General features: G+C 46.1%; 1 protein-coding gene across 1 annotated transcript in view; it reads right to left on the reverse strand.

Moving 5' to 3' along the window:
- Positions 1-25,551, reverse strand: part of RNF144A (ring finger protein 144A) — a 63,035-nt gene extending 37,484 nt beyond the window's left edge. Inside the window, exon 1 of the mRNA XM_079970161.1 lies at positions 25,246-25,551. The gene's annotated coding sequence lies outside the window, so the exon portion shown is untranslated. The remainder of the gene's footprint in view (positions 1-25,245) is intronic.
- Between the last annotated feature and the right edge of the window lie 1,331 nt (positions 25,552-26,882).

Raw genomic sequence — 26,882 nt, forward strand, 5'->3', positions numbered from 1 at the left:
TGTGTAGAATGTGTGCTTTTATTTAAAATGCATATCTGGGTTAGTTGTGGGGCATAGGAATTCATTCATTATTATTTTTTCAAAATATAGTCCGGCCCCCCCACAAGGTCTGAGGGACAGTGGACCGGCCCCCTGCTGAAAAGGCTTGCTGACCCCTGCTTTCTTGCTGCTCCCCACTGCTGTTCTTAGACGCATTTGCCTAAGAGCTTTCCGTTACACAGCTCAAGTAAAGGGGGGGGGGACTGAGTCTGGGTAGATGAACTGCCACCTTCAGCGGTCTCTGCCTACGTAACACTTTTGCTTTTAAAAACCATATCCCCTCCACCCCTTTCTATGCAGTTTGGGCAAATCCAGGCTTTAAAACATCTGGATATGCTGCAGCTACATCTCGGTTTGGCCCTAACTGGCGAATACAGTGCTGATGACAGGTCACGTGGGCAAAGAGCAAATCACATGGACGGCACCTTCTTCACAGATAACAGAATCATAAGAGTTGGAAGGGACCATAAAGGTCATTTTGTCCAACCCCAGCAATGCAGGAATCTTTTGCCCAATGCGGGACTTGAACACACAACTCTGAGATGAAGAATCTCACGCTCTACCGACAGAGCTATCAAAAGACTGCAGGAGGGAGCAGCAGCATGACTGAATCTTCCTGTATTTAAAGAAACTCTCTACTCATAAAGAACTGGAGGTTGAAGAACAGGGTTCCAGCCTAGCATTCACTGACACGCTATTTCTCTCTCCCCCCCCCCTTCCCAAACATTCAAACATGCAAATCCTCTGCTGCTAGTCCAAATAGCAGAGCCAGGAGCAGCTTTTATCACATGACCTGAGGCTTCTGGAAACCAGGCCGAAGTTATCAGATGCCCCTGTGGACAAAATGTGGCTTACTGTGTTGTTATCTCCATTTTCTTAACGTACCACCACTTTTTTCCCATTGGGAGAAAAGCTTCATTTCTTAAAGAGCTGAATTTTTACATCACTTTGCAAGTATACAGTGGTACCTCAGGTTACATACGCTTAAGGTTACATACGCTTCAGGTTACAGACTCCGCTAACCCATAAATAGTGCTTCAGGTTAAGAACTTTGCTTCAGGTTGAGAACAGAAATTGTGCTCCTGTGGCGTGGCGGCAGCAGGAGGCCCCATTAGCTAAAGTGGTGCTTCAGGTTAAGAACAGTTTCAGGTTAAGAATGGACCTCCGGAATGAATTAAGTACTTAACCTGAGGTACCACTGCACTTGGAAAAAGAGACACACACACTTCCCTTATTCCCATAACGGAGCAACGTACCACCATTTAACTATTAGTGAATATACTTTTAATATTTCAATTTTTAAAAACGCAGGTATTTTGTATTACCGAAGAAATTCAAGAAATACATGCCTTCACCAGGAATGCTAGTACTGCCCTTTCAAGCTGATGTGGTTGAACACACTGATGTCTTCATAATTCTCTCTTCTTCCACATACCTCCTGGATTTGCCAAAGCAGGTTATGCTGAGTTCTAGCATATAAACAAAGCATCTAAAAGCAATTTTGTAGGAATCGGCTCTCACCACAAGCAATGCTAGAAGCCCTCTGGTGCCATGCATTGAGAGAGAAAAAGATTACCTATCAAAAGTCACAGCCTGCCTGTCATTCAGCATTTTTTGCTTTCCGAAGCCTTTTTTTTAAAGGGGGTTTCTATTTATATGTCTGTCAAATCCTTGTGACTTTGATAAGGAACATGGGTTCTCTGCATGCATGGCTTGCCATCATTCCTCTGTGCCTTGAGAGAGATTACCCTGAAGCCATTCCTTTTTGCATTTATGCCCCCTGCATATGTGATGCATTTTCAGAAAAGACAAACTCTGCTACAACACAAGTTCTGGCTGAGCCTGGCAAAGGGGAGGAAAGCCTTTAAAATAGAGTTTGGCTTGGCCCATTACCACTAAATATGAGTCTATTTGGCAACATTCATGAATATTTGGTACAAATATAAACTGTGTACAGTGGTACCTCAGGTTACATGCACTTCAGGTTACATACGCTTCAGGTTACAGACTCCGCTAACCCAGAAATAGTGCTTCAGGTTAAGAACTTTGCTTCAGGATGAGAACAGAAATCATGCTCCGGCGGCGCGGCAGCAGCAGGAGGCTCCATTAGCTAAAATGGTGCTTCAGGTTAAGAACAGTTTCAGGTTAAGAACGAACCTGCGGAACGAATTAAGTACTTAACCTGAGGTACCACTGTATTTCAATATGGAATATATTTTACGCCACTCATTCTTTTTAAAACTTTCTATGATTATTCATTTATTATCTTGTAATTGTATTCTTCCTTTGGAATTTGCTGGATACAGAGGTTAGAAGGATCTCAAATACATCTTGCTTCCTCCCCACTCTCAAGCTCATAACAATCCTTCGGGTTATCTCTCGGCAATAATAGGAGCTAAAACATATTGGAACACTTTGCAAAATCGAAGTGAATTGTTCAGCACAAACAGCCTTAGCAAAGAACAGGGCATATGAATGAAAGGAAGAGCAGCATGCGCTATTTCAAAAGAGCAACTGTCTGGTAGTTAGAGAGACAGGCAATTAAAAAACAGCAGCAACACCGGGTGAAAACTTTGCGTGACAATACAACCAGGGCTAATACATGATCAAAAGTAAGGAACAAGAGGGAAGTGTTAGGCTTTATGTACAACTGTGAACTGGAGCTGTTTGATGATTTAAATGAAATGTGAAATGGCTGGTGAAAATATTTTAGCACCAGCTGACAGTCTGCAAAGAGACATCCAAGTGCTTTGATTCTGCAAGTCTTTGAGGTATTTTGTCAAAGCCTTGTTTCAAGATAAACCTCTAACACAAACTGCAGTTAAAATTAATCTTCCTCTTCCCTGTGAAATCTGTCTTCCACATTGGGAGTTCTAAAATGGAGCTCCCATCTTGAAACAAAAGACGGAGGTTAAACGGGAAGAAACTGCACCAAGCAGCCTGATTTTGCTGACAGACGTTGAGTACTAGTAGGTATTGCGCTGCCTCCCTTTTTTCCATAGAGGCAATGACAGATTTATGCACGTCCAACTGACACCCCCACAGGCGTTGTGGTGACTCGGAAGTGGCCTTCACACACGATGACTAGGCTCGTGACCCCCACACAAATCAGGGGTTGCCTGTACACACAGATGAGGCAATGGAAACATAATTTGTGTGGAACTGCAATTTATTTACTTCTTTATTTACAAATAAGGCATTAAATGTAAGTGCATATATATAGGGAGGCGGGATGTTACACATTTCTGTATTAGATACGTTACAACACAGGTAGAGAAAACCCGTAACAACATATAGGACAGGAATCCCCAACCTCCAGCCCTCCAGATGTTTCAGACTACAATTCCCACCATCCCTGATCACTGGTCCTCTTAGCTAGGGATCATGGGAGTTGTAGGCCAAAACATCTGGAGGACCACGGGTTGGGGATGCCTGGTATATGGAGACAAGCAAACTGCAAGTGCTCCCACCAATCAATGCAACAAGAGCCCTTCTTGCAACCATGTTTTCTGAAAGGACTCCAATGCCTGCAGCCGCATGGTCGGCATGTGTGCAGGAAGCAAAACTTTCTGCTATCGCTGCTCCTCTAATCTGGAAAAGCTGCATTAGCCTGAAACCTTGCTTGCTTTCTCAAGGCACCTGACACCTGCAAGGAAAACAACAAATATATATATATATATATTTGGTATCTTACAAAAACAAAGAAAGAAATACAGTAACTTGGAACTGTGTGTGAAAAAACTGTAGAAATAATAATACAGTGAGTCTAATCGGAAGCCAAATGTGTTTGTTTTGCTTTGTTTTCTTTTTCCTCCTCCCCCCCTTCCCTTCACTCCTCCCCTCCTTCTTCTTTCTCTTCTCTTTTCCTTTTGGTGTCTCCTTTCTTGGTCTTTCTCCTTTTGATATGTTAAGAAAAAGATAAAGAGATAAAAGTGTAATAGGAAAACCTCAGTAAGTTAAAAGTGATGTTGTGTAATTTCTTTATTAATGCTAAAATTGGTTAATTGTAATGATTTGATGTACCGTATTTTTTGCTCCATAAGACACACCAGACCATAAGGCACACTTAGTTTTGGGAGGAGGAAAACAAGAAAAAATTATTCTGACTCCCTGAAGCCAGAACAGCAAGAGGGATCTGGCTTCTGGGATACCGTGTGGCTGTTCTGGCTTCTGGGATAACCACGCCAAGCCTCTTCAGGGCAGTGAGAGGGAGAACTGCGCAGCGCCCCTTCAGCGAAGCTGGAGAAGGAACAGAAGGAGACCCTTCTGTTCCTCCTCTGGCTTCCAGGACAGGCGCTGCGCAGAGAGGGAGAGCTGCGCAACACCCCTTCAGCGAAACGGGAGGAGGGACAGAAGGGGCTCCGTTCCTCCTCCCGCTTCGCTGAAGGGGCGCTGCACAGCTCTACCTCTCTGCGCAGCGCCATTCACTCCATAAGACACACTCACATTCCCCCTTTTTAGGAAATGTGACACACTCACATTTCCCCTTTTTAGGAGGAAAAAAGTGTGCCTTGTGGAGCGAAAAATACGGTAACAACTACTGTGGTGTTTTTTTTCCTTTCTTATTGTTGAATTCTAAATATTGTTCTGTTTTTTTGTTTTTGTTTTTTTTTAAAAAGACACCTGCAAGGAAAAGAAGGCAATTGTAGGAATAAATCTATGGCATTTGTTTGGGCAGGAAAGAGGGAGGGAGCACCGAGTTCTACATGGGTGGCAGTGATCCTCTGCCTTTAAGGGAGAACTGCCTGATGTGCAGCATTTCCACAGAGGAAACTTTTCTAGGCCTGGAGAAGAAGTCATGGGGAAAAGCTTCCCCTGCTTAATTTCTAAAAGCCAAAGAGCTATTTAAAGGCATGGAATGTCTGCCAGGGAAAGGACTGGCAACTCTCGCAGAGGAGTGTGTCTGTGTGTGGGTGTGTAAAAACAGTGAAGATTCCTTGGTTTTAAGGAACAATTAGCAGTGCATGAAAATAACCAACAAAAATGTCAAACGACACTGTTTGTGCAACCTGGTGCATGTAGTTAAAAATTAGATCCAACAAGTTGAAGTAACATAAAGGCAAGAGAGGGAACACCTAATACAGCCCCATCCCAAGACTGCAAGTAAGCCTCTTCTCCTCTGTCCTTCCCTGCCCAACATCCATGTTCTAGATCCCTGGAATAATAATAATAATAACCTCTGCAAACCTCAGGATCCTGCTTCTCAATGGCAAAAAAAATAAAATAAAATCCTAACCCAGCAAAGGGCAGCAATTATGAGCCCGTTATAAACCTGGATAAATAAAAAGCCTCAATTTTTATAAAGTGGCTGCAAATCATCACTTACAGTCATGAAACCCAGCTGTAGGGTTGCCAGACCCTGTCTGTCTAAGGCTGCCAACTTTGCAACTAGCACCTGTAACCATGTCTTTAAAAAACAAAGCACCAACAGTGTGATCTACTGCAATTTGCATGTGATAATGTTCATCTCTGTACAGGAGAAAAGTTTTGCTGGCTAATTCTTGCCTTTTGTGCAGCTATTAAAAGGCATAGCTGCAGGGGCAGACTGAAAAGCTGGTTCTCGATGACAGTCCCCTCTTGCTTGTTGAAGCAGGCAGGACTCTGGGTTTTACCCCATAGCAGCCAACCTCTGAGTAGACACAGTTTAAAAAATCTTTGTCTGTTGTATTTTATCAGCTAGGCAGTCATTTTATTGCACTTGAGATGATAACACAACATAGCAGCCAGGGTATGAGGGACCTGTTGGAGAAAAGTTGGAGGGGGCACAAAAATCTCTGCCAGGAATATAAGCTGCAAATGTATACCTACTGGCCTGAAAGTATGGAGTTGATTTCTGAGTAAGGTAAAGGTAAAGGTAAAGGTATCCCTGACTGTTAGGTCTAGTCGCGGATGACTCTGGGGTCGTGGCGCTCATCTCACTTTACTGGCCAAGGGAGCCAGTGTACAGCTTCCGGGTCATGTGGCCAACATGACTAAGCCACTTCTGGTGAACCAGAGCAGCGCACAGAAACGCCGTTTACCTTCCCACCGGAGCAGTACCTATTTATCTACTTGCACTTTGACACGCTTTCAAACTGCTAGGTTGGCAGGAGCAGGGACCAACAGGAGCTCACCCTGTCGCGGGGATTTGAACCGCCAACCTTTCGATCGGCAAGCCCACGGCTCAGTGGTTTAGACCACAGGACGTCTCTGGGTTAGTTGTGGGGCATAGGACTGGAATTTGGTCAAACTCAGTTTCTCATTTTTCTAATGTTTAGTTCAGTTCTCCACAATCCCACATAAGTTTGTGATTATTATTTTTAAGTCCTCGTAAGAATTTATCAGCAAATTTATACTACTACATAGGCTTTTTATGCAGTTTTGCATAATCTATACATTTTTGTAAAGCAATTTTCCCTAATTCAATGCCTTTCCAATGTTGCTTCCACTAATAAATACATTTGTATGAGCACTTGGACCTAGCATATGTATGTTAGTACACACTGCTTGGCTGGAGAACTGCAAATAAATTCAAACGATGCCTGAATTTCAGTTTGTGTAATGTTTTGTAGTTAGGTAAGGTAAAGGTACCCCTGCCCGTACGGGCCAGTCTTGCCAGACTCTAGGGTTGTGAGCTCATCTCACTCTATAGGCCGGAAGCCAGCGCTGTCCGCAGACACTTCCGGGTCACGTGGCCAGCACGACAAGCTGCATCTGGCGAGCCAGCGCAGCACACGGAACGCCGTTTACCTTCCCGCTAGTAAGCGGTCCCTATTTATCTACTTGCACCCGAGGGTGCTTTCGAACTGCTAGGTTGGCAGGCCTAGGGACCGAGCAACGGGAGCGCACCCCGCCGCGGGGATTCGAACCGCTGACCTTTCGATCGGCGAGTCCTAGGCGCTGAGGCTTTAACCCACAACGCCACCCACGTCCCTAGGTAGGTTTGCCTTTCAATATGAATTAAATCTAATTTGTCTGCCATCCCTACCTCCAAGTAGACACAGTTTTAAAAATCTTTATCTCTTGTATTTATCAGCTAGGCTGTCATTTTATTGGACTTGAGATGATAACAACAACATCAATAAACAACAACAGCAACGTTATTATTTGTACCTATTTGTACTTATATTATTTGTAACTCTATTCTCTCAGCCCAGCACTTGTGTGTTGCAGGTGCAAGGTGAAAATAAATGACAAAAATACCAAGCTCTATCTTTACATTACTGCTGAATGAACTTCTGCAATATATAGCTTTTCTTTCCAAACTTGGCAAACAGCTGGAGTCAACTTGCCAGCTAGCACTTTTTAAGTTGTTAGCAATTTATTTATTTTTAGCCATTTATTTTTCTTAAAGCCATTTGAACTTCAAAAAATACACATCAGAAGAATTTATATGAAATGAAGACTTTTGAGGCATGAGGTCCATCCACTAACAGCACAATCCCATGTCTACTCAGAAGTAAGTCACACTTGAGTTCAAGGTGAATTCCAGGTAAAGGTGTGCAGGATTCAGCCTAAGCCTGTGAAGGAGTGTTGCTAGATCCTGTTCTACAGCCCTTTTATAATATCTATGGTTGTCTTTAAAACTAAAATTAAGTGGGTTCCAGTACCTTTAACAGTTGCATTCTCAAAAAAAAAAAAAAAAAAAAAAACCAACCTCATCGTAATGGGGAGTTTATCACTGTACAGTCGTACCTTGGTTGTCAAACGCCTTGGTACAGTGATCCGTGCGGGATGAATGTTCGCAACCCACAGCGTTTGCAACCCACATCTGCACACACACAGGTTGCCAGCACTTCTGCACATGCACAAAGTGCAATTTAGCACTTCTGCGCATGCACAGCCGTCGAAACCTGGAAGTAACCCGTTCCGGTACTTCCAGGTTTTGGCAGTCCACAACCCAAAAAAAGGCAACCTGAAACGGCTGTAACCCGAGGTATGACTGTACTTGGGACGTTTTGGTTCCTGAACGCTGCAAACCCGGAAGTGAATGTTCTGGTTTGCGAAAAGTTTTCGGAAGCCGAATGTCCGACGAGGCTTCTGCAGCTTCCGATTGAGTGCAGGAAGCTCCTGCAACCAACTGGAAGCGGCACCTTGGTTTTCGAACCGTTTCAGGAGTTGAACGGATTAAATTTGACAACCAAGGTACAACTGTATGTGTGTCTGTTGGATTTCAGACTGTTACACCGAAATTAAAAACACAAGAACCATGCTGGAACAAAACATGGCAGTCCTAAGAGGATCCCCATTGTTACTAGGAATAAGGAGAACCTTCACAAAATGTAGCTAGTTGCAATAAAGAATTGTATAAAGTTTATGGAATAAATTAACAAATAAATAACTTCAAAAACAACAAAAATGTAGCTAGTCTAACACGAACAAAGGGCAGGAAGCACAACGTTAACTTTCCAAGGGAGGAACTGCCTTCTGTTTCACCCTAGTCTAGTCAATATGTTTTGGCCATTGCTTCCCCTCTGCAATGGGACGCGGGTGGCGCTGTGGGTTAAACCACAGAGCCTAGGACTTGCTGATCAGAAGGTCGGCGGTTCGAATCCCCACGATGGGGTGAGCTCCCGTTGTCCGGTCCCAGCTTCTGCCAACCTAGCAGTTTGAGAGCACATCAAAGTGCAAGTAGATAAATAGGTACCACTCCAGCAGGAAGGTAAACGGCATTTCCGTGCGCTGCTCTGGTTCACCAGAAGTGGCTTAGTCATGCTGGCCACATGACCCGGAAGCTGTCTGCAGATAAACGCTGGCTCCCTCGGCCATGAGCGCCGCAACCCCAGAGTTGGTCACGACTGGACCTAATGGTTAGGGGTCCCTTTACCTTTACCTTCCCCTCTGCAAGAAGGGCTTAATTTGCATTGGGGGGGGGGAGCAATAAGTGGAAGAAATATTTAACCCTTCTCCTGCTCACTGGTTTTCTTCCATGGGGGCCCCTCCTCCATTTTTCCTTCCAAAATTAAAACTGCCCTGGGGAAGGGGCAGTTGGGAAGTTGGGAGGGTCATGAAGGCACATTCATGTCTTCCACACTCAGCTCCCATTCTCATCTGAAAGTAGGAGTGAGGTGCGGGGGAATTCTGAAGGTGTGATACGTCTTCCTAGAGGAGGTGGTCAGGCAAGCAATGAGAGTTTAATCCTGCTGCAACCTGCCTCTGACACAGAAACATGGGCCTGTAATCTGAGCTGCAGAAGGAAGCAGCTGGGGGTGGGTAGGTGAGTTAAGCCCCCTTTGCCCACTTCTCCGCCACCTCAATAAATGTATCAACACCTTCTGGCACCACCACCCCAACTTGCAGAGGAGAAACGGTAGCAGGGTGTTGAAGACATGAGGCTGAGGCAGAACGTGCCGTCCGTCCCCAAGATGGCAGTTTTAGTTTTGGCAAGAAAGATGTGGTGACTCAGGCAAGTAAACTATATCCCAAGATTATTATTATTTTTTAAAAAAAGCAGAATCTCTTGCCAAAACCTATCTACAGAAGGCAGAAACCCTGCTGATGACTTAATATGGTGAGAAGTTAAAAATGTGAGAGAAAGGCTTTGAACACTGGTAGTTTCCTTATCCAATTGACAGCTACTTCAGGAAAATGCAATACATGCCAGAAAGAAAGATAGAAAGAACGAAAGTCTATTTTAGAGGCTAAGAAGGGAAATGTACCTACTGTGAAAGTTTAAAGCAGATTAGAACTGAGCAGTTTGCAAATGTGTTGTTATTAGGTAGCCCACCAGACTGGTGTCAAGTAAGAAAACACAGATCTTAACCCAAACAGATCACCACCTCGAGATACCACTGTCCTAAACTTGGCCTGGCTGGTTTTAGATTTGTCAGCTTCTGAGATCAGAAACTACCTCATTTGATAGCCACTTGTTATCACAGTAATGGCAAAACAACAACTAAACAACCACCCTGCCAGGAAACATCATCTCCTGGACAAATGGACCCCATTATGGGGTGTCGAGGCTTTAAAATTCCTTGCCTCTTTTCTGCAATAGTAAAAGGTAAAGGGACCCCTGACCGTTAGGTCCAGTTGCAGACAACTCTGGGGTTGCGACACTCATCTCGCTTTATTGGCCGAGGGAGCCAGCATACAACTTCCGGGTCATGTGGCCAGCATGACTAAGCTGCTTCTGGAGAACCAGAGCAGTGCACGGAAACACCGTTTACCTTCCCACCGGAGCGGTACCTATTTATCTACTTGTACTTTGATGAGCTTTCGAACTGCTAGGTTGGCAGGAGTCTGCAATAGTATTCCATATCAAAATCCACTTCTCTCTTCAGGCTTATTAAGAGCTACTATTCTGGTTGTATGTGATGAGTAAAAACAGTTTCCCCTCCCTTTCAATTCATCAATATGCCACAGGTAATTAGCTAACATAAATGGGCGAGGATCTGCTCACTGGGTGACCCTGGGCAAGTCACCATCTCTCAGCCTCATAGGGGCTGCTTTGAACTATGTACATGACCTTAATCTCCTCAGAGGAAAAGTGAGGTATAACTCTGTTGTAGATGTCTTGTGGGCTAGTAAAAACATACCTGCAAGCCTGTCTCACCTTTAAATGCTGGTAAATTGTCAGGCTGAAGGGAGGGAACATTACAAGATGGAAGGCCTAACACTTCAATGTTCAGCAGTGCAGCATGTTCATTGTTCCTCAGTCAACAAAGATACAAGGACATTCCAGACTAGGTAGCAGACTCGGCCATTCTTCCTACTATCTCTACTGAAAACTAAGCAGATCCTATACCACCATACTATTCTGCTGCACAGCTTTTGTTATAATCAATAAAAGGTTTGCTAGAAACCAGAGAGGGAAGCTGAGGTTCTGTTGTAGCAGGATTAATCTGAGGAAATGCCTTGTGCACTGTTGGTGGGGATGGAGGAATTGTGCCAAATTTAAGCCAGTTGTTTTCCTTAGTAATAAAATAAATAAATAAATGATTCCGGGGAACAGCAGGACAGAGAAGATTAGCTGGCTGTAGAAAATGCCGGTTTCCTTGAGCTGTGGAGGCAACAGTTGCATGTATATTATTCTAACCTCAATTCAAGGCTTCAGATTCAAGATCTGATTTAAAGCGCTAGTGACGTATACAAGTCCTAAACAGCTTGGGACCCAAATCTCAGCAACATCAGACAACTAAATCTGCTTGCAGACCCTGCCAAGATTCAGGGTGAGGGGATACACAGGGCAGCCTTCTCTGTGATGTGGCCTTGACTCAGGTGTGTCTGTCTCCCGCATGGTTAAGTTTCAGGCACCAACTGAAAACCTTTTTATTTTCCTAGTGTTTTACAGTTTGCCAAATAGCAGCTCCTCTCCTTATCAGCAACGTATGTATTTCTGATTTCATGATTTGCTATTCATTTTTTCGTACATGCATGCTTTTAGCTCTTTTACTAAAATTAGAGGATGAAATCAGGAGAGGATCAACAACCCCTGGAGGAATGATGGACTCTTCATTTTTCTCAATGGTCTTAAAACAACGCCCAGTTCCACCCATTGTTTTTGATACAGAAAGGTCAACATAAGGCAATTTTACCATATTTGGGGTTATTTTGTTTGTATGCCCTGTTTGTTGGCAAAGGTTGGCACTTACCTATCAGGGCAAATTAATTTTTGTTGCTTCCCCCCCATGGTGCAAATATCTGCTCTGAATCATAAACAGGCATATTAAAATGAAATATTCACCCCATGAGAAGTAACTTTGTTATGATTCTTCCAATAACAGGACAGTTACTATATGCAGAAGTGAGTTGACTTCAACCTGCATTTGAATGACCTCCCCCCCCCCAAAAAAAATGGTCATCTCTGGGGTGTGGCTCTAACAGTCTGGAATTCCACCTTTCTTTGTCTTGGATTAGATTTATTTCGAAATCCGCTATGTGTTGTCTAAGTGGGGCTGGCCACACTGATTCCCAGAAGCAACCAGCATATGTGTAAAAGTTAGTGTGTACACGTGGGGCAAGGAACCTGTGGCCCTCTTATGTTAATGTATTCCAGCTCCCATGAGCCTCAAGCAGCATGGTCAATGGTCAGAGTTGATGATGAGTTGTTCATCAAAATCCGGAGGGCCACAGAGTCCCCGCTCATGATGTAGGTGCTCAAATCGTTGAGATTTTATCAATTCACTGAAGCCAAATCACTTTTAAAACCCTGTGTAGAGCAGTTTGGCACTGAATCATTTGTACTGGAAAGCTTCACACACACACACACACACACACACACACACACACACACACACACACCAACTTTGGTCTGCATCCATCCAAGGCTGCAGAAAGTATCTGGCAGTGACAGTTCAGAAATAATGTTCCAAGGCACATTAAAACAGTATCCCATTCATCTCATCTTGAGCATAATGAAAACCACAAGAAGTACACTACTAGATAAAACGAGACCACACCTGTCAAAATGCCCTTTACTTCAAATTCCCCCTTTGTTTCAAAACACTACGTATGTAACACTTAGTGGACCAAGCAGATGATCCAGGGCCATAAAAGTTTGTTAACGCAAAACTAAAAGGGAGATATAAGAAAGAAAAACACAACAGAAGTTTCTCAGAAGTTACAAAACACGGCCATTCTGTTGTATACCCAGCTGAACCATAAGATCTTCAGAGGGGGCATTGCTAACCATACCATTATTGGCAAACTGTTGTTTAACAGTTTCTCAGATGTGGGTCTCTTCTGTGGCATTACCCACCTTCTGAAATGCTCTTCCTTGCCCAGTACATGAGGCACCACACATAATGAGCTTCAGACTTCTTCAGATGGGAAGGCTCATCTGTTCCAACAGGATATCACTGACAGCAAGTATTAGTGCTTCACCCATTCTCTCACAAACTATATGTATCCATCAGATTTCCATGGTTCTGTGCAAGTTGAAAGGAGATCTGTGTGCCTTGCCAGGGATGACAACCTTTGGAGCTCCAGATGTTGCTGTACTACAGCTTCCATCAGCCCCAGAAAGCATGGCCAATGGCCACGGATGAGTCAAGTTGTAGTTAGGAACATCTGGAAGCTAACAAAGGTTCTTCATGAAATCTGGGTGTCCAACCATTTGGAGAAGCCAATGTATGTACAGCTGTATACACTTAGAAAAACCCCTTTCCATGTCTGCACTGAACACAAAAAGTTTGGAAGACAGAGCTATTGGGCACGATCCGTCCTCCTCAAATGTATCCAGCATACAAGGAAATGGGGAGAGAAATCAAATGACTGATTCGGGCTATGGATTTCAAATAGAATGAAATGAGACAAAAACTGAAATTATACTGGAATGAAGTAAATAATTCTATACATAAGTCAGATGAAGAATCAGAAGTTATTTAGCTTCTTTACTTCTCTCTCTGAAATCTTTTTCTATTCCTTTTTCTCTATCTCTTCCTCTTTCTTTCTTTTTTCCTTTACCCTGTTTCCTTTTTTTCTTCCCCCCTCCCCTTTAGATTATTGTTTTAGTTTAGGGGGGGGAAAGCTATTTGATAATAATCTTTGTATTTTTCTTTATAAATCCTAATTTAAAAAAAATATTTAAAGAAATCACCTTTAGATAACACAAAGATTCAGGATGATCAATCTCCCCACAGAATAGAAAGGCATCTTCTTGAGCATCTTAGTGTGGGGAAGGATGCAAAAGTTCCAGTTTGGATGCAGTGAGGGAATGCAGGAACAGAAAGTGCAAATCACTTTTGTACCATTTCTCAGCATCTTCAAACATCTCAAGTCCCTCTAAATAATAAGCGATGCTTTCTTTTTCAATGCTGATGTGTTTGTTTCCTTTGCCTCCTGCTCCCTCCTCTACCGAATCACCAGAGGAGACAGTGACTAGTTCACACCATCCCAACGGGATTGTTGTTTTGCTCTCAGCTTGAAGAACATTCAGTTGTCAGCAGCATTGGGAATACCCAAAGTGGGCCCTTATGGCTAGGATTAGGTGCCCATGAACAAAGGTTTAGAGACCCAGGGTAAGGATCACCCTGCCATCACATCTCATGGTGCCTCGGAGGGCACAGATGCAGTCTAGTAGCAGCTCCCAGCAGCCACAGTTCTCTCCAGACGGGAAGAAGATTTTGGTGGTACTTCACCTCTGCTTCCTCCAAGGCAGCTACTGGGGCTTGGATGTACCTCTCACAAGTGCTTCTTGGGTGAGGAGTTCCATGGCTTTGCTGGGATGCTGGCACCTCAAATGGGCTACAAATAACTTCATGCCTGTCCAGCCCAGGGAAGAAGAAGAGTTTGGATCTGATATCCCACTTTATCACTACCCGAAGGAGTCTCAAAGTGGCTAACATTCTCCTTTCCCTTCCTTCCCCACAACAAGCACTCTGTGAGGTGAGTGGGGCTGAGAGACTTCAAAGAAGTGGGACAAGCCCAAGGTCACCCAGCAGCTGCATGTGGAGGAGCGGAGACGCGAACCCAGTTCCCCAGATTATGACTCTTAACCACTACACCACACAGGCTCTCCACACTGGAAAGCCTTTAATGGTAGGAAAAGCACATGCCAGGACACCTGCACATCACTTGCAAGCTGCTGTACACAGCTTGCCCAAGAGCCCCTTGCTATGTGGTACCCAATTCAATGTTCATTTGTGCTGCCAGCTTATCCAAGGTCAAGTATGGCTCTGGAAATACTCAGTTCTCAGTGTGTGTGTTAAGAACCACCACACTGTACCCAGCTCTGTATCACAGCTAAGCCACAACCAGCTGTCAGAGGGAAATCAGGAGATGGGAACCAGAGGTCAGTAGTTGGGTCATGGAATGAGACAGTGGTCAGCTGTGGGAGGTGTTTTTTAGTGGGGCGAGGGAGACACTTTAGCCAGAAGTCAAATCTTGGAGTCCGAGCAAACAAAAATGTGCTAGAGCAGTACAACCACGGCTGTGGGAAGATACTCCAAGCCACGGTTCGAGTTGCTCCTGACACAACGTCACTGAGCACAGAGAACCAGATTGAGTCTAACCCATAGACATATGTGACAGCCAGGAGCTAAGTAGCTGAGACGGAAGTATTTTCTAAAAGTTGGATATCTAGCTGGAGTCACACCTATCTCCAGGCTGATCCATCCATCCATCCATACATGCTCTTCCCTACTTCATGACTGTCAGACTTCATAATGGACCATCACCACAGGCAGCAAAGAGTTGCCATCACAAACAGAGGGCTTTTTAGTAGCTGACACATTTAACAGTCAATCAAATGAGAGCTGGCAGAAAGATCAAGGGATGCATGTGACTCATGCGTGAAACACGCCTCAGATGAGAGTTTTGCACCTCAGGTTCAAAGAATTCCCACATGAGCGGCGGAAAGCTATCTAGAAATTGGAGCAGAATTTAAAGGATATTATTTTGAGTGCAGTTTTCTGTTGAAAGCTCATACCTCCAAAAGCTACCCTTTCAAAATATTAGCTAAATGTCTACCTGGGCTGGAGTTCCTATTTCTCAAAAGTCTGGACCCAAAAAGACCTAGTGTTCTGCTTTAGTGTACTGGAGTTTGGAGATATCCTGCTAATATGCTGCTTTATTTCTTCCTCTTTCACATCCTTCTGGAGAAGACAGCAAGAGTGGATTACATGGGCAGCTCCCAAATGAGACATTATCTAGAGGCTTTCGAGGGAGCAACTGAGCCATTTATGGTTGCAATTGTTTTTTAAATGTCTGGAACATAATGCGCCGAAAGACCTAAATAGATAAAAAGAACTCTGACTGCAGCTTCCTTTTACCTCCCTATAAAAATCTAGGAATGATACTGTACTGTAAGTTCTAGTAAACAGATAGAATTTTCAAACCAGTTCATTTTGGAAAATCCAAGAATAGTCCTATTTAATTGGTGGCACTTGAACATTTCCCCCCAAAGTACTGCAAAGCAAAAATGCCACATACCTTCCATAAAAAGCAGTTTACTTCAGCTCAGGGGCCATGCTAATCTTCTCTGTATTGTTCCAATTTTAGTATATGTGCTGCCAAAGCAATAAAGCAGCATTTCTGAAACACTACTCAGGTGTTCTCAGAGGTGTAGGTCAGTCTTTTTCCTGAACCAAACTATGCTGGAGAAGCTGGCCTCTGCATTTAACGGGCAGTCCAGAAGTACGAGCAGCCAAAACAAAGATGGATGGATGTTCTATATTACACAGGATGGCAATCTGCTCGTAAAATAACCTGAGGCGTGTCGGCGAGTGACGGCATCGAAGTTAGGCTAAAACAACATTCCACCTTCCTTAAATTGAGGGTGGGGGCACAGGCCATTGGTGCTGAGTGGAACTCTGAACAAACAGCCCTTTAAACGCACTGCCGAAACATTTCCACAAACTATGCCTCAGAGCTATGCGGAATGAATTGCACTGAGAGTTCAACACATTCTGCAACACCAACAGACACCAACAGCAAGAAGTCATCATCTGCACCAACTGGGGAAATGTGTCAAGATGACGGTCCCCTAAAACATTTCCCTAAAATATTTGGAGGGATAGCCACAAGACCGATATCCGCTGACATCTCTGCTGTTGGAGTTACCCTGGACAGAAACATGTGGCCAAGCATTCTCAAAACATTTAACTTCCAGGCATTTTTAAGAATGGATAGATCCCTGAGGCCCAGATCTCCTGAGTTCAAAAGCTTACAAATTTAGTGCCAAGCAACCTAGAAAATCTAAGATTATTTAGTTTTCACTAGCTACTGTTGTTGTGAATCCCTCCCTTAACTTACTCTACATAATTAAATTGCCTTTCACTATCCATTCCGCTAACAGGGACGCGGGTGGCGCTGTGGGTAAAAGCCTCAGCGCCTAGGGCCTGCCGATCGAAAGGTCGGCGGTTCGAATCCCCGCGGCGGGGTGCGCTCCCGCTGCTCGGTCCCAGCGCCTGCCAACCTAGCAGTTCGAAAGCACCCCCGGGTTCAAGTAGATAAATAGGGACCGCTTACTAGCGGGAAGGTAAACAGCGTTTCCGTGTGCGGCTCTGGCTCGCCAGAGCAGCGATGTCACGTTGGCCACGTGACCCGGAAGTGTCTCCGGACAGCGCTGGCCCCTGGCCTCTTGAGTGAGATGGGCGCACAACCCCAGAGTCTGTCAAGACTGGCCCGTACGGGCAGGGGTACCTTTACCTTTACCTTTTATCCATTCCGCTGCCATCTGACCTTCACTGTTTCTTCCACCCATGTATAAATGCGCCTCTTAAGATAACCCTTTCACCTATCTGATGAAGTAGACTTCAGTCCATGAAAGCTAATGACACAGTAAACTTGCTATTTGTTAAAATGTCACATAGATTCTTTGCTTTCTTTAATCGATTCCTGAACCACACGAGAATCCACCCTCCCACCCCACCCCCTCCCCGTCTGCTAAATTTACCCAAGAGCTAAAGAAGAGAAATGTTGAAACCTTTTTGGAAGTCCAATGGGTGACTTCCTCCATGTGTTCTGACAGTGTCAAAGAATTCTGAAAAATTGTTGAGGCAGGGATACCAGCAGCCTTTTCTATAAAGCCATGCCCATGCTGTGCTTTATGCTAGCTACTTATCTGCATGGTGAGTGGTGTTAGATAACGTAGTCCTTAAAACAGAACAAAGTAACTTCTGCTCAACAGATGCACACTTGGGTGTTGGAGGGCCTTCCCAACCAGTGTTCAAAATCAGCCAGGTGCCAGGCGCTTTTTGCACCTGGCTATTGGCCACTTAAGGGTGGCGCTGTGGGTTAAACCATGGAGCCTAGGACTTGCCAATCAGAAGGTTGGCGGTTCGAATCCCCGCGACGAGGTGAGCTCCCGTTGCTCAGTCCCAGCTCCTGCCAACCTAGCAGTTCGAAAGCATGACAAAGTGCAAGTAGATAAATAGGTACCACTCTGGTGGGAAGGTAAACAGCGTTTCCATGTGCTGCTCTGAAGCAGCTTAGTCATGCTGGCCACATGACCCGGAAGCTGAACGCCGGCTCCCTCGGCCAATAAAGCGAGATGAGCACCGCAACCCCAGAGTCAGCCACGACTGGACCTAATGGTCAGGGGTCCCTTTACCTTTATTGGCCACTTGCGACCAAGTGAAGATTCCTGGGTGCCAAGATGGCGCCTGACATCTACGCCATCTGGAGGTGCATGCCTGGGGATCATTGGATCTTGACTGTTTCCACACACTAATTTCACATCCTGCAGAATTCTATCAGTTATATTTTACCTTCAGAATCGGAATGAATTTCAGGAACCAAACTTCGCTTTTTCTGTGCAGGGAACAACGTTATAGCTAATTGTTGTAGCTTGTCTCCACTTACCCTACCCCACTGCCCTGCTCACAGTTGTGCAGAATATTCTTATGTTATGAATGGTCCGTGTCACCATGAAGAAAAAGAGGCAGGAATAGGCCAATATCTATGTGGACTGTCCCTGGATCAAGTGACTTTTCTTCTCAAAGTTCGTAACCAAGCTCAAGGTTGTCTTCTGCACTAGCCACATGTTTAACTGATAATCAGAGTCAGTACATCATTTGAAAAATAAGACTTTAGAGCTGTCTTGCCCCAAAATGGCAAATGGACATTCCGTTTTGGCGACTGCAACCCTGGTTTAAGGAGCCATTTGGCGCCTAGGAGTTTCTAACACTATTCCCAACCCCCTCAAAATAGCCAGTTTCTCCTTTGTGATTCAGAATTACAGTGTGAAGTTGAGGGCTGCTGATGAAATGGACACTATACCTAAGGCATGGGTATGCAAACTAAGGCCCGGGGGCCAGATCCGGCCCAATCGCCTTCTAAATCTGGCCCACGGACGGTCCGGGAATCAGCGTGATTTTACATGAGTAGAATGTGTGCTTTTATTTAAAATGCATCTCTGGGTTATTTGTGGGGCATAGGAATTCATCCCCCCCCCCAAATATAGTCCGGCCCCCCACAAGGTCTGAGGGACATTGGACCGGCCCCCTGCTGAAAAAGTTTGCTGACCCCTGACCTAAGGGTACAATTAACTAAACACTGGTGCCCCATTAAAGAAAAGGAAAAAAGACATTGAGATCACACCAGCATAAGCAGCACAATTAGTACTATTCCCACCCCCACTCCACCCCAGCTAAGGTTGCCAAATGTTTCCTGGCAGGACTCCTGGGTCTTTAACACCTACCTGGCATGCAGAAATGTAGCAGGTGCAGCTTTAGCCATCCATTCGTCTTCATGGCAGGAAAAGCTTCATCTGCTATATTTCTGCCTGTCGGGCAGCTGTAAATAGGCAAAGGAACTTTCCCAGGGCAAAAGAAGAAGAGAAAGTTGTTAGCCTTTATTTTCAATTAGCTTACACTACAGGATGCTCTCTCTCTCTCTCTCTCTCTCTCTCTCTCTCATTATTTTTCCTCTCTATAAAAGAGCTGTTTCGACCCCTGTGCTGGAAGGTATAGCTATTCCACTGTTGTGCTGAGTAACTGCAGATAATTTTGCACAACAGGCCAAGAGCAAGCCTTTGTAAGGGCTCCATCTTTTGTAGATTTAACTCCATGGTGCTGTAAATATTTACAGCAATGTTCCTTCCATCTCACTCAACTCCCCCCCCTTCTGTTTCTGGGAAACCCAGCCAGATTATTATTATTATTATTATTATTATTATTACTATTATTATTATTATTTCCCCTCTTATAGATAATAAGGAAACCCTCAGTAGATATTCATGTTTAAACTGACAAGCAAAAAAGGTAAGAGGATGGAGAGATCTCTTGAAGAGAAACTATAGGATCCTCATAACTCCCCATAAAGGCTTGGTGTGCTGCTACAGAGAAGAAATGGCCGGAGAGCAGAAGAGAACAAGAATTCTGAAGGATGTGAAGAGGTCAAAGGTCAGCGAGGGAGGCTCATATAATTAGACCGGAAGATCTGCTGGAATAAAATAAGATTCCTATGATGTAACTAGATTTGAAATAGCCTGGGGTGACTCATGACATTAATGAAATCTGCCCCAAAATATAAGCCAAGATGGGAAGGACGCAGAGAACTCCAATGAATTATGGAAAATGCAGGCAAAACAGCAACAACCGAGAAGTTCTCATGCTGTCAGTGTTTAGTTAGCAAAGGATGGAATCCCTTATGATAAGCCACCCAGTTAATTCATCCGTTGCAGTTACTCAAAAATTAAAATTCCAGATTTCATCCCCAACTGCAGGTGGCTTCAACTTTGCAAATTTTAAAATCTACAGGCTTAAAAAAACCCAACCAGTTCTTAAATTTAGGCCTTAATTTTAGGAGCTAAAATTAAATAGCTCTTTTGGAATGCATAGCTTTTTTAGCTTCTGGAATTCATACTGCTGTTCCATTTATTTTTAACTGGTCTATGTTTCGGGTAATTTTGTGCTGCTAGCATTTAAAACGGTCTAGTTTGGCTTTAAAAGGTATTGTGTTTTTATGATAGGTAAGCCGCCTTGTAAGGAGTATGCCCATAAAGACAGCTTATAAATAAGTTTATAAGTAAATAAGTACAGCCCAGACACGATGCAACACATACACATATATTCCTAAATTTTGATTTACACAGGGATGAAACCTGCGTTAGCTGAAAGCTTGCATACAGCAATTCTGAATGACTCGGCCAAACAATACTTATTGCCTTTCTTTCTCTGTGTTCTATTTTTTACACTTCGATCTCACTCTGAGCCTCTTTATTGTGAAGCAAGGTTATGGATAAATGCCCAGCTACGCTGCGTTGACAGCATACTTGAGGGTACTATTCCCCCTCCCTGCCCCCATCTATCTCCTTTATGTTTCCCTGCAGCAAATGATGAGTATCCTGAGTCAATTTGTGTGGGTTTCCTGCCAGCAGCTTTAGCAAGGCTCGCTTTAAAAAACATACCAAGAATAGCACATGAGCCTCTCCAGGCAGCAGAGTTGGAGGGAGTGGAATATTCGCCAAGCCAGCCTATGGATGAGATGACCGGAGCTCCTTTAGAAAACATGTAAGGAGGCCTCTGTGCAGTTCTGCGGTCTCGAAGTGGCAGAATGCAACATATAGTTCCTCCTATACTTGGTATTTTTCAGATTAAGATTGCCGGAAGAAATATCAACAACCTCAGATATGCAGATGACACAACATTGATGGCAGAAAGTGAGGAGGAATTAAAGAACCTTTTAATGAGGGTTAAAGAGGAGAGCACAAAATATGGTTTGAAGCTCAACATCAAAAAACGAAGATCATGGCCACTGGGCCCATCACCTCCTGGCAAATAGAAGGGGAAGAAATGGAGGCAGTGAGAGATTTTACTTTCTTGGGCTCCATGATCACTGCAGATGGTGACAGCAGTCACGAAATTAAAAGACGCCTGCTTCTTGGGAGAAAAGCAATGACAAACCTAGACAGCATCTTAAAAAGCAGAGACATCACCTTGCCGACAAAGGTCTATATAGTTAAAGCTATGGTCTTCCCAGTAGTGATGTATGGAAGTGAGAGCTGGACCATAAAGAAGGCTGATCGCCAAAGAATTGATGCTTTTGAATTATGGTGCTGGAGGAGACTCTTGAGAGTCCCATGGACTGCAAGAAGATCAAACCTCTCCATTCTTAAGGAAATCAGCCCTGAGTGCTCCCTGAAGGACAGATCCTGAAACTGAGATTCCAATACTTTGGTCACCTCATGAGAAGATAAGACTCCCTGGAAAAGACCCTGATGTTGGGAAAGATGGAGGGCACAAGGAGAAGGGGGCGACAGAAGACGAGATGGTTGGACAGTGTTCTCAAAGCTACCAGCATGAGTTTGACCAAACTGCAGGAGGCAGTGGAAGACAGGAGTGCCTGGCATGCTCTGGTCCATGGGGTCATGAAGAGTTGGACATGACTAAACGACTAAACAACAACAACAACACTTGGTATTTGCACAATTCTGTTGCTTCTTCTGAGGCTAATTTTAGGAACTCACCACCTTTCAGCCATTTTAGCAGATCTGAACTTCCAAGAGCAAGGCATCTGCCAGTAGCAACACAAGAGAGACAGACAGACTTGACATTCATGCAACTCTGGCTCCTCCAGCGGACAGAGGGAATGGGAGAAAGGCGCTTGCACTCTAAGCCTCAACACTTCCACACTTGCATTTTGAAAAACCCACTTGTGAAGTGCCCAAAGAATGTGTTGCAAAAGAATTATTATTATTACAGTGGTGCCCCGCAAGACGAATGCCTCGCAAGACGGAAAACTCGCTAGACGAAAGAGTTTTCCGTTTTGGAGGTGCTTCGCAAAACGAATTTCCTATGGGCTTGCTTCGCAAGACGAAAATGTCTTGCGAGTTCCTGCGGGGTTTTTTTTCCTTCCCCCCCCCCTTTTTCTAAGCCGCTAAGCCGCTTATCCGCTAAGCCGCTAAAAGCCGCTAATAGCGCTAATCCGCTAAGCCATCAATGGGCTTGCTTCGCAAGACGAAAAAACCGCTAGACGAAGAGACTCGCGGAACGGATTCTTTTCGTCTTGCAAGGCACCACTGTATTATCATCAGGACGTTTGCTAAACATGTGAACAGGAGGTACAAAGCGTTCCCGGATTGTGAACCAGGTACTCCATAAACTAGATTGCCCCCTTATGTAGTCCATGAATTGGTCCAGGCAAGCTCCACCATCTGGTTCCTTATGATCACAAGGAACTGGTTCACACATGCGAGCAGGCCACTTTCTCTCCCCCACCCATCTTCCAAGCAACCTTGCCCAAGGCCTTCCTGGTTATAGGGTTGCACAGACAACCACAATGACTTCAGGTGGCAATAGCCAGCAGCAATGCCAGCGCTTTTCTTGATGGAGTGATTGCAGTGATTTGACACAGAAGATCTCCATAACAAGAAGTGGTGAGCCCAATGGGTTCAGGAAAGAGGTGGAAGCACCTCACCAGTGTATGCAAACCAGTGCTTCCCAAACTTGGGTGTCTCCAGCTGCTTTTGGACTACCACTCCCATCATCCCTAGCTAAGCAGGACCACTGGTCAAGTATAATGGGAAGTGTAGTCCAAAAGCAGGTGGAGAGCCAAATGTGGGAAACCCTGCTCTAATGGAAGCCTCCACTGGATAATGGCTTTCCTCTTGCAACACAAGGCAGAACCAATAAGCGTGAGATGGACGAAGTGACTACAGGTGCAGCTGCTCCCAACAATGTATCCTGAAGAGACAGCTCATCTGAAAATGTCCACAGGTATAAGAATAAAGTCAATTACCCAACAGCAGGGATGGAGAACCTACCACCTTCCAGATGCTGTTGGAGTTCAACTCCCATCAGCCCCAGGCAGAATGGCTAATGCTCTCGAATGATGGAAATTAGGAGTCCTAAAAAACCCATCTGGGGGACCCACAAGTTCCCCATCGCAGCCTTACAGCCTTGACCTTCCCGGGGGACATAATAGGTAAAGGTAAAGGGACCCCTGACCATTAGGTCCAGTCGTGACCGACTTTGGGGTTGCGGTGCACAATCTCGCTTTATTGGCCGAGGGAGCCAGCATACAGCTTCTGGGTCATGTGGCCAGCATGACTAAGCCACTTCTGGCAAACCAGAGCAGCACATGCAAACGCCGTTTACCTTCCCACCGGAGCAGTGCCTATTTATCTACTTGCACATTGATGTGCTTTCGAACTGCTAGGTTGGCAGGAGCAGGGACCGAGCAACGGGAGCTCACCCCGTCGCGGGGATTCGAACCGCTGACCCTCTGATCGGCAAGTCCTAGGCTCTGTGGTTTAACCCACAGCACCACCCGTGTCCCTTCGGGGGATATAATACGTCTCAACAAATCAGAGAACCAGCAAAGGGGAATCTGGGCGTTATAATCACATCCATCCATCCATACACACATAGCACCATCCCAGGCCTAAATCCTCTGAAAGCTTCTTAAATACTCTCCCAACGCTTTCCCCTCTGTTCTGGCAGCCCTCCCCACATACTCAGACCTTCAAGTGCGGCCAAAGGTTGTCAGATCTCACCCTTTTTCCCCCTGCAGAAAATCTGCCAGTGGAAAGGATTAAGTTGGGAGATTGCTCTCCCTGCTGCTGCTTCTCCATGCGAAGGGATTCCAAGGCTGCCTGAGTATTAATGTCAGTGGAGACTGTGGATGCTGGCTGCATCTCTCTGCCTTTTTGTACTGTCTCTACAAACCTGCTTCTACCCTGGCTCGGGCAGGGTGGGGGAAACTAAACAAAAAAACAAAAAGTGTCCCATGGGCGCAGAGGGCTTTATAAATGGAGAGTCACGTCAGGATGTATGCCAAATGCGGCAGGAGGACAGCAGGAAAGAAGCCCATGATTATATTAAATTGTGTGCGTACAAAGAATCGTAGAGTCGGAAGGGATCCCAAGGGTCATCTAGTCCAACCCCTTGCAATCCTGCCCACAGCTGTGCCTTGGTGGGCTCAGACCACCAGGCTTTGGGGTCAACAGCCAGATGCAATGACCCACAAGATGCCCCATAGCTATGCAATAAAGTACTTCCACAGCCATCTGTACCTGCCACGGGTGCCAATCAAGCAGGTCTTCCCCCCATACACCCTCATTTATTGGCCAGCGTGCAGGCCAGCTAAGGGAAATAAATAACCGACGTGAAAACCAATTCCAAGAGAGATAAATAACCAACACAAAATCAATTTGCGCCTCTTGGCGAACAACGACTTGCGTGGATTTTTTGTTTGTTTGTTTCAGGGAGATGCTACCTATATAGCACTTTATAAATCAAGAAGCGTTAAGAGGTGCCCGATTCAACTTCCTACGCTCATTTGCCTGGTGGAGAAGTATGAGGGGAATAGCCAAGGATGCTCCCCACCCAAGAGGCACACCCACCGACCCAGCCAGAGGGACAGGCGAGAACCTGGAATCCGCATTCCCAGCCGCCCTGGGGGGCAAAGTGAACTTCTCCAAGGCGCCACCGCCTCAGCCTCTTGGGGGGAGGGGGAGTGGGGCTAAAACCTAACCCTGCACAGGGGTACCAACTTGAACAAAATATTGGGAATGGGGGACCAGGTAAGATCCGCCCCGCGTAATCCATCACAAGACGTGGCGGTGCGCACAAGCCATTTGAATGGCAATGTCCATAAACTGTGGGGGGGGGAGCCCCCTCCAATATTTTATTTGGGGGAGGGGGGCGAAGGGAGGCATGGGCCCTAAGAAGGGGCTCCTATGTCCGCATCTTCGTCACCGGGAAGGAAACACAAAGGCGCGTGTCGGTGCGGACGCCTCGGAGAAGGAGCCGCCTCGCCAATCCCCGAGCGAGCGGCCTAGCGAGCGCGCCATCCCCGTCGGATGCAAGCAGACACAAAGCCGAGCGCGCCGCGCCGCCTTACCCTCCTGCCGCCGCCGCGAGGAAAGAAGGGCGGACTGGGGCCGCCGCTGCCTCTTCCCTCTTCCCTGCTCGGCTGCTGCTGCTGCTGCTGCTGCTGCTTCTCCTCCGCCTCCCGCTCGCCTGGACCGCCGCGCCTCAGTCTCCCGCGCTGCCTTGCCCGGGTCTTGCCTCTTGGCGCATTGTGTGCGGCTGCTGCCTCCCCGGCGAAGTCTTGCCCGCGCGCCTGGGCGCTTCTGCCTCTCCCTCTCCCGCCGCTCCTTTTCTTCTTCTCCTCCTGCCCGCTGCCCGCCTCCCCGAAGGAAGGGGAGGAGGAAGGAAGGAAAAGGGAGCAGCTAAGCTGAGCGCAAGGACGCCATTAAGCTCCGGCGGCTTTGCAGCCGCGGCGGCTGGGCTTTGAAGCGCGCCGCTCAAGTCGGGGCGCGGCGCGCGCGCGCGGGGAGGACGCGCCCCCTGCCGGACTCCCCAGTTCGCGCGTCGCTCCGACGGGGCGGAGGCTTGGCGTGGTGGGGGTCTCCTTTCTCCGGCTTGGGAAGGAGAAGCGCCCCCGGAGAAGAGGGCTGGCTGGGGGGGGGCGGGTAGCAGCCCCTCACAGCGCCCTGTGGTCGGGATAGGCCTCCGGATGGCGCTCCAGGAGCTGGAGCGCGGTTTCTTCACCCGGTGCGAAAAAGCGCCTCTGGGTGGGTTGTGCGGCAGTGCGAGGAGAGATTGTGTCCTCCCTGGCCAAGATAGGTAGGATGAGTGTGAGTAGAAACTAGCCTGCTGTAAGTACACAGGTGGCTTTGGACTACAACTCCCGTCATCTCCGAGTGCTGGTCCCTGCTGGCTAGGGATGGTTGGGGTTTGTAGTACAACAACATCTGGAAACCCGAGATGGAGAAAGGTAATAGGCACATTCTTTGTTTCCCCTGGGCAGTGTGTATGGAGCACCTGGCCTGCCCGGATGACAAGCCTCGCTGATGTGGTCCGAAGGAAAGCAGAGCAATACGTTTGGCACCAGTTTGGCTGCTGGAGTTGCCGGAAGGAGGTGTACAAGGTGCCATCCAACCGCCTTAGGGATTTGTGTAGACTTTTCTTCTCCTGAAGATATCCCACAAGGCAGTTCAGGTTTACGGTCGTTTCTTCTAGATGGGCTACCTTCCCAAGTTGATGACCCATATGTGCTCCTCACTTCCCTCTACAGCAGGCATCCCCAACCTTTGGCCCTCCAGATGTTTTGTACTACAATTCCCATCACCCCGATCTGTTAGCTAGGAATCATGGGAGTTGTAGACCAAAACATCTGGAGGGCCGCAGGTTGGGGATGCCAGCTCTACAGCATGTGCAGAAACTGCCTTCTCGGCTGTTAGACCCACTATTGTTCTGTCTGCTCAATCCTCCAGAGGCTGCCTTCACTCATTAAGGTTTTGATACCTATCGGCTGCCCTTGCTTGGTTTAGCCCGCCAGTTGAAGCCATTCCCCGGGTATGGCTGCTGTCACATTCTGACAGCTTATAGGAGCCACAGGTGAGAGCTGAGTGCAAGGGGGGGGGGGACCAAAAGTGAGCAAACTACTGCAGGAGAACCACAACATGTCTCCCCCACCAGAGGTACTAACTCTCCCCTCACACTCCCATCAAGCACAATCAAGTAGGCAGCATT

The sequence above is a fragment of the Podarcis cretensis genome, assembly GCF_951804945.1.
Source record: "Podarcis cretensis genome assembly, chromosome: 3".
NCBI classification, from domain to species: domain Eukaryota; kingdom Metazoa; phylum Chordata; class Lepidosauria; order Squamata; family Lacertidae; genus Podarcis; species Podarcis cretensis.